We start from the raw sequence: 8,919 nt of genomic DNA, 5'->3' as shown, positions 1-8,919 counted from the left end.
GTTGTTGCATCTAGATGGCAGCTTCCTAGCTTTTAAGGTCGACTGGCTTGTTCTTAACTGAATCCTCCACAGCCTCGTTCAGTACCGAGCACGTAGTGGGCTCTCAATAAATATTTGTTGACAGAAATTTAGCCTTTCACATACCTGGAGATCTAGCTCATTGTCCATTTTTTGCTCCTTTAGACTTCAGGTTTCCTACTGTGGCACTTGCCTAGCCCTGGCCCTGTACATGGTCCTTCATTCAGCAAATATTTATTGGCCACATTCTATGCTCCAGGGCCTGGGGGCATATCAAGGACACTGGTGGTGGAACTTCGGAGCTCTGGTGGCATAGTACCTGAGGCATTTGACTGCTAACCAGAAGCCTGGAGGTTCAAACCTGCCAGCCACTCCCTGGAAGGAAGACTGCAATCTACTTCCATAGGGATGCTGCCTCAGAAACCCAAGGAGGGGTTGCTGTGAGTTGGGACAGACTCCATGGCAGTGAGTTTGGTTTGGTGGAACTTAAGTTTCTATTGGAAGAGTGCCCATTGACACCCAGTGATTCTCAGCACAGCCAAGAGTGCCTTCAGGTTTCTTGGATCCCACGGTTCTTCCCAGGGAGCTTATGTGAGGTTCAAGCAAGGGAAGGAATGAATGGCTGCTCTCCCATATGGCCTGGTCAGGAGATCTTGATTCCTGTCACTGGGTTACTAGTTGTTGTTGTTATGTGCCCTTGAGTCTGACCCGACTCATAGCGACCCCTCCTTGGGTTTCCGGGGCGGTATCACTATGGAAATAGATTGCCCCATCTTCCTTCCGAGGAGTGGCTGGTGGGTTTGAACCTCCAGCCTTCTGGTTTGCAGCCAAATGCCTTAGGCACTACGCTTCCAGAGCTCCCTGGGTTACTATAGACTTCTGGAAAGTCAGTTCTTGTCTGTGGGCCTAGATTGTCCATCTGTACAATAGGTTGCCAGCAGAGCAAGCAGGTGTTCCCTGCTTTCAAGTTCAATGATTATGAGCTCGGATGCTGTGAAGTAGTATCTTATTTTCTGTGAAGGGCTTCGATCACTGTCTTTCCTTCAGAACCCAACTCACCTGGGGTTGGGAGTGAGCAAGTGAGAATGGGGCTGTTTGATCAACCCACAGGGGGAGTAAAGTGTTGGAGGGCTTTTCAGGAGGCCAAGCCCTGCTACTTGGGATACCCTGGGGTCCTGAGGACAGGTTTCCCTGCTCTGGGGCTTCGAGATCAGCCTCTGTCTCTCCAGTGAACTGGACAACTTGGTCTGATAATTTCTGCCTTGCGGAATTGGACTAGGTCGAGGAAGGTTAGGAGAGGGCTTTGTAAACTGTTGAGAGCTTGCCCTCTGTGGGCTTCTACTACAGGGCGCTCCAGCTCTGTCTGGCCTGCTAGTCCCATCTGCCTCTCTGTGTTGCTCAGTTTCTCAATGACTTGTCTTCACAGGCCCCGGAAGCAATCTGGAGTTGTTGGTGCGTCTGTTAAACTTCTCAGGATGATGATACTGATTGTTTTTGTAATCTCTGGGTGGGATCACTAGGCTTTGGGATGGTGACTTAAGGCCACAAGTGGAGGGGGCAGGGAAGCAGGGGTCCTCTGGGGAGCCTGGCTCTGCGGAGAGTTCTCCAGACCTGGAACCCTCATCTTTATTTTGTGGTCCTTAGTTACTCCTCCCAGGCCCTCTGAGCAGCTTGAAGCTGCATGTGTATTAAGTATGTTGGGTCTTGGATATGTCCTGAAGCATGGCAACCTGCCCTGTCCCTCCACCTGCAGGTTCAGTGCTATGAACACTGGAGCCAGATGACCTGGGTTCGAATCTCAGCTCTACCACCTACTAACTCCATGACTTTGTTAAGAAAGTTAACCTCCTTATGCCTCAGTTCCCTCATCTGAAAAATGAGACTAATAATAGGATTAACCTCATAGGGATATTGTAAGGCTTAAATGAGATGCTGTATGAAATATGACTAGAACAGTGCTTGGGACGAAATACCAAACCCACTGCCATAGAGTAGATTTCAACTCATAGTGATCCCCATTGGGTTTCCAAGGTTGTAAATCTTTACAGAAGCAGACTGCCTCCTCTTCCTCCCAGAGGGCAGCTGGTGGGTTTGAACCACCAACCTTCTAGTTAGCAGCCAAATGCCTTACCCATTACACCACCAGAGCTCCTAGGTGCAAAATAAGTATTTGCTCATGAGGAGCATGGTGGTTGTTACTCCAGAGGTGTCGCCAATGCCGCCGTCTCCACCAGGAATTCCCCTCTCCTGCTTGCTCGGTGTCTTCTTGCCTCGATCCCCGGAGCCCCACTGTACCCCAGGCCCTAAGCTAGCAGCCTTGCCAACTCCTGTGCATCTCCAGTGTCTCTGCTCGGGTCAGGCACTGTACATTTTGCTAACTTATTAGGTGGACTTTTTGTCTTCAGTGCCCCGATAGAATGTAAGCTATACAAGGACGGGAATTTTTTTTATTGTTATTTTTATTGTGATTTGGGGGAAAGTTTAGTGAGCAAATTCATTTTCCATACAGCAGTTCAGACACATTTTGTTTCATGACATTGACTGAAATTCCCCACAGTGTACAGCTCTCTTCCCATTGCCTTCCCGTAGTTACCTCTTCCCTGGTCCTTTCCTCCCATGAACTCCCAGCCCCAAGCTATCTCCCTGTGAAACACTGCCCTTCTGTTCTCCCACAATTGATTGATTGATTGATTGCTCCAAGTAGTGTATCTACCTGATGTAAATATTCAGACCACATGCCTGCCTATTGTTTGGCTTGAAGCCACAGCAGTGACTTCAATTCCAGACCTGAAGGGCAGCTAGGGGCCATAGTCTCAGGGGTCTCACCAGGCTCTATTGGACCAGCAAACCTGGTCTTTTTTTTTTTTTTTTTTTTATGATTTTGAGTTTTTTTCCACATTGTTCTCCCACTCTATGCAGGATCTCCAGCACCAATCGCCCTCCGAGTGGTTGGCAGTGGTAGTTGGGCACCATCTAGTTCTTCTGGTCTCACGGTCATCTAAGCTGAGGATCGCAAGGTCTACCAGTCCCTTGGGCTAATTGTTTCCACATGTCTTCGGTTTTCTTCATTTCTCTTTGCTTTGGATGAGGAGAGACCCATCGTTCTATCTAGGTGGCTGCTTGCAAGCTTTTAAGACGCCTATCACCATTCCCCAAAGTAGGATGTAGAACAGTATTTTTGTGTAGTATGTTATGCCAATTGAGCTTGATGTCCCCTGCAACCATGGTCCCGAGCTCACAGGTCCAACTACTCACTCCCTCTGTCTAGCTGGCTGTGGCCAAGAAGTCACCACAACCTTGGAGGACAGAAATTTTTGCCTGCCTTCTTCACAGCTGTGTCCCCAGCATGCAGCACATAGTAGCTATTCAGTAAATACTCATGGATTAATAAAATTATTCATTTTCGATTTAATAATTATATTACGTTTGCTGTATGCCAGGCACTGACATCAGCACTTTATAAATACCTTCCTCACATCAAGTCTATAAGATTGGTATTACAGGGAAACCTGTGAGAGCTGGAACTTGACGGAACTGCCTTGTTTTCAGTGAGCCAAGAGCAAGAGGCAGACCTGAAGCCCAAGGTCAAGGGGCTTTCACCCAGTGTGGTGGTTATGTTTGTGTGTCCACTTGGCTGGGCCTGGTGGAGTGGCTGGGCCGCTGGTGGTAGTTAATCCCCATGAGGAGACTGGCAGTCAGCTCCATGGTGGGATCTACCACAAGCAGCTGAGTAGCTGCCTTTGGGAATGTGGTCTGCTTCCTTAAGGAGAAGCCTTCGGGAATGATCTCTAGCCTGTGGCACGCTTGGACCCTGCATGTAGCCGTGTCGTTGCTCAGCAGCCTGCTATGCTCTGCCGACCTTGGGACTTATGATGGACTTAAGTTAATGGCCTGCCGTGTGGATTGGTAACATAGGGACTGTGCCTTTTTACTTGTCAACGTTGGGCTTCTCAGCCGCAGCAGCCAGCAGCTGTCTGAGTGAAGAAATGCCTCTAGCTCCAGTGGGCTGGGAGCAGGAGGCAGAGCTAGACTCCAAGGTTGAAGGGCTTTCACCCAGCCCCTAGAGCCTGGCACTGTGAACTTGGACTTAAAGCCTCCAAATTATAAGAATAAACTCCTGTTTGTTAAGGCCCTCCCATTTGTGGTATATTTCCTGTCAGAGTGGCACTAGGGAACCAGAACACCCAGCCCCTAGAGCTGGCACTTTGAACTCAGACTTCTAGCCTTTGAAACTGTAAGAGAATAAACTCCTGTTTGTTCAAGCCATCCCATTTGTGGTACTTCTGTTAAAGCGGCACTAGAAGGGAGTTCTGGTGGCGTAGTGCCTAAGGCATTTGACTGCTAACCAGAAGGCTGGCAGTTCAAACCCACCAGTTACTCTTTGGAAGGAAGGTTGGACAATCTACTTCCATAGAGATACCACCTCAGAAACCCAAAGAGGGGTCACTATGAGTTGGATCCAACTGGACAGCAGTGAGTTTTAGAGTTGAGAAGTAACCAAAACACACAGGATCTACTGTGTTATTTTACAGTGGAGGAAATGGAAGCACACAGAGGTTAAGTAACTTACCCAAGGTTACACAGCTAGTAAAAGACGGAGTTAGATTTGAACCCACATACTTGAACTCTAGAGTCTGTGCTCTTAACCACTACACTATGATGCAACAGAAACACCAGCCAGAGGTGGCTTCCCATGCTCCGCCCTGCCTTGGAGACTTGTCACCACCTGCAGATACCCTGCTTCTGAGTATCTAGGAGGAGGAGAGGGGGAACGTTGCCTACCGGACTGAGTCCCTATCACAGGATCTTTCTCCTGCACCTGCTCGGTTGGTTGCACCTGACTGTCTGGTCCTCCCTGTCCCTTTCTGCTGTGTCACCAGGAGCCAAAACTCTCTACACATGTCTCACCTAAAGGGGCTCTGTTCACCTTACATACATCGGAGCTATTTCTGTGCCCAAATCCAGTAGTTTTAACCAGTGGTTCAAATGGCCTCAGAGATGAAACATCCAACAGCTCTCTTCTCAAGAGTGTATTTTGGGCCTGACCTTGACCACTCCCTAGAACTTCATCTGAGAACGTCTCCTCTGCAAATTGTATGTTCATTCTTGTGCCTTTAACTGACATCCATATACTGGCTCCCAAGTCCTTTTCTCCAGCCCAGACTTTTCTCCTGAGCTCCAGACCCACCCCTGAGGCCATCTGCCTCCTGGACATCCGCGCCTGGAGGTCCCCCAGGCATCTTCAACTCAATGCCGGAATAGCATGCCCTGTAGCCCTTGAGAGCCTCCTAAGCCCACTTCTCTTCCTCTTGTTTCCTCTCTAGCTGGGTGACATTGGGTCATCATACTATAGACTTGGCCTTGAACTTCATTCTAAAGGTAACAGATCACATGAAACACTCTTGGCAAGACTGCGGAGAAGCAGGCACACTCACCCCTAGCTGGTGGGAATGCAAAATTATACAACCCAGGCAACATTTATCAAAATTAGAAGTGCATACATAACATTGAGCCAGCAACATATGGAAATATGTGTGAAAGTTATTCTTGCTCTATCAGGATAAATTCCATATAAATATGAGAAGAAAATATGGGCAAAATCCTTTGTAACAACTATAAAAGAATTTGTCTACATTTAAAAAACATTCTGTGTGACAGAAATGTAAGCAGGAGTTATTGCTGTAGGGGTACTGAGTTTCTGTTTAAGGCAATTAACAAATTTTAGAAATAGACAATGGTGGTAGTTGCACAGCGTGGTGAATGTCATTAATGTCACTGAATTGTACCTTGAAAAATGGTTAAAATGGGAACTTTTTGTTATGTTTAAAAAAATATATGCAAAATCGAAAGACAACAAACTGGGAAAAATATATTTGCAATTCTCATAAACAAAAGGTTCATCTCCCTACGATTTAAAAATCTTGTACATATTGATAAAAAAGAAAAGCGAACAGTTTGATAGAAATATGGGCAAAGAACGTGACAGTTCATAGAAGGCATTCCATAAGGTCTGAAACATACACACGGTTGTTCAACTCTGCACCTAATAAGAGAAATGAGAATTAAGAGAATCATGAAATACCATTTTTATTTATTGCATTGGCAAGAATCCATAAGCTTGACCAAACACTCTTTTGGCAAGTCTGGGAAGAAACAAACACTCTCAACTCTTGCTGGTGGGAACACAAAAGAATACAACCTGGACAATCGTCACTAAATAACAAATGTTGTTGTTGTTGTTGTTATGTGCCGTCGAGTCGGCCCTGACTCATAGTGACCCCTCCTTGGGTTTCCGAGGCAGTATCACTACGGAAGTAGGATTGCCCAACCTTCCTTCCGAGGAGTGGCTGGTGGGTTTGAACCTCCAGCCTTCTGGTTAGCAGTCAAGTGCCTTAGCCACTATGCTACCAGCGCTCCCAACAAATGTATATATACTTTGAATTTTGAACCAGGAATTTCACTTCTGAAGGTTAGTCCTGCTGTGCCAATAAGCTATTGCAGCAATAGCAAACCACCCCAGTGCATACTGGCATAAAACAATGACCTGTTCTTTCTCCAGAGGGAGCTCTGGTGGCGTAGTGCTTAAGGCATTTGACTGCTAATCAGAAGACTGGAAGTTCAAACCCACCAGCCACTCCTCGGAAGGATGATTGGGCAATCTACTTCCATAGTAATACCACCTTGCAAACCCAAGGAGGGGTCGCTATGAGTCAGATCTGACTTGACGGCAGTGTGTTGCGTTGTGTTTCTCCAGATTCTGAGGGTGGCTACATGGTCCTTCTGCTGGTCTTATTTTTGATCACTCAAGTGGCTGCAGTCAGCTAGCAGTTTGCTTGGGGTTGGATGTCTGAAGATGGCTTCAATTATGTATGTCTGGAACCTCAGCTGTGATGGTGAGGTTGGCTGGGATGGCCAAACCCCTCTCTCCACGTGGTATTTGGTTCTCAATTTCTTCACAGTATGGTGATGTGAGGGTTCCAAGAGGGTGAGAGTGGGAGACCCAGACCTTCTTGAGGTCCTAGTCGGAAGCTGCACATGACTTTTCCATATGCTGTTGGTCAAAACAAGTCACAAGGCCATATCAGCTTTAAAAGGTCAGAAACTAGACTTCATGTCTTCATAAGAGGAATTGCAAAAGACTTCTTCTTTTTTTTTTTAAATACTCATCACATCTGCACTTGCATGAAATGACACACACATCCAACATTATTCTTGTAGTATATTCATTATTTGTAATAGATCAGAAACTTGTCTAGCAGCAGTTATAGGACCACAAAACAGAATGAGGACACTCACTAGGAGATGTAAACATGAAAGAGCTTTAAGGAATAGTTAGTTAGCAATAGCAAAGTGCAGAAGGATTGTGTTATGCTATAGTTCTATGTGTGCAGGCACAATCACATATGTATATTTAGAGCTCTGGTGGTGCAGTGGGTAAGACATCTGGCTGTTAACCAAAAGGTCACCAGTTCAAACCCACCAGCTGCTCCACAGGAGGAAGATGAGGCAATCTACTTCCGTAGGGATTTATAGCCTTGGAAACCTAGTGGGGGTTTCTATGAGTCAGAATCAACTCAATGGCAGTGGGTTTGTTTTTTGGCTTTGATAGATAGATATAGATAGATGTGTGTGTGTATGTGTGTGTGTGTTTGCTTGTAAAGAAATCCTGGCAAGTCATATAAGAAACTAATAAAAGTGGTTCCCTGAGAAGGTGTTTCTTGGGAACAAAGTTAGAATAAGAATTTTCATTGTAAATCTTTTTATATCATTAGATCTTTGGACTTATTTTAAAATGATCTCAAAGAAGGAACAGTAAAGGGTATCTCTGAATAATTTTAAGCAAAGGAATAAGATGATCACAGTTTCATTTTGCCAAGATCTATCCGGTGGCTGTGGGCAGGCCTCCACAGATGACTGTGCTGGGTGTGTGCCACACCTGAGGGGTACCACTCACATTGTAAACCTTTGGAGTATGTTGAATACTGTGCACATTTGAATATTTACCATCACAGTTAGAGGTAGAAATGGAGTCTATCAGACACAATGGCAGATCAGGAAGGGTAATGGCTTTGAGACCAGAAATGGTGCCCAGCTACCACTACCAACCACTCTAAGAGTGAGCACATTAGAAGGTCCTGGGTAGAGTAGAAGAAAAATGTGGGGAAAAACTCAGAATCATAAAAAAAAAAAGACCAGTCTTACTGGTCAGCTAGAGATTGGTGGAATCCCCAAGACTATGGCCCTTAGTCACCCTTGGGACCTGAAACTGAACTCACCCCCATGGCTCAATTTTCAGCCAAACAATAGACAGGTCTACAAGATAAACAATGACACTAGGGAGGTACACACTCCTGAGAGCAGTTAACCATTCGGAATCAAAAGGGCAGCATTTGCCAAAGGTGTCACCAAGTTCAAGGGTTAGGAACAGATGAATGGAAACAGAGGAAGTGGGAGGAGTGATGTTCCATTGAGGGGATTGCTGTCAATGACCTAAAACAAAATGTGTTGAATTGTTGAATGGAAAACTGATTTTCTCTGTAAACTTTCACCCAAATCACAGTTTAAAAAAGTTACAAGTAAATAAAAAACAGGCCCCCTCACGACGCTTGAACAGAGTTTTTCAGGTTACAAATGGCTTCCATGCTCGTTTTCTCATTAAGTCTGCACCCCATGCATGAGGAATGGGTATCACAGCCCATTTTACTGAGGCTTAGACAAACAGGCAAGTGGCTCCATGAAAACAGGGGTGATGTTTGTTTCATTCAGCACTGTATTGCTAGCTCCAGAGCACAGTTCTGGTACATGGTGCAAGGTCTCAATAAATAATTATTGGCTGATAAATAATAAAGGAGCTCTGGTAGTGTAGTGCCTAAGGCATTTGACTGCTAACCAGAAGGCTGG

This window comes from Orycteropus afer, unplaced genomic scaffold (assembly GCF_000298275.1).
Source record: "Orycteropus afer afer isolate SDZICR_OR568_19922 unplaced genomic scaffold, OryAfe1.0 scaffold00266, whole genome shotgun sequence".
In the NCBI taxonomy this organism is placed as follows: Eukaryota; Metazoa; Chordata; class Mammalia; order Tubulidentata; family Orycteropodidae; genus Orycteropus; species Orycteropus afer.
The sequence above is the reverse complement of the archived record's forward strand: the minus strand, read 5'-3'. Positions refer to the sequence as shown.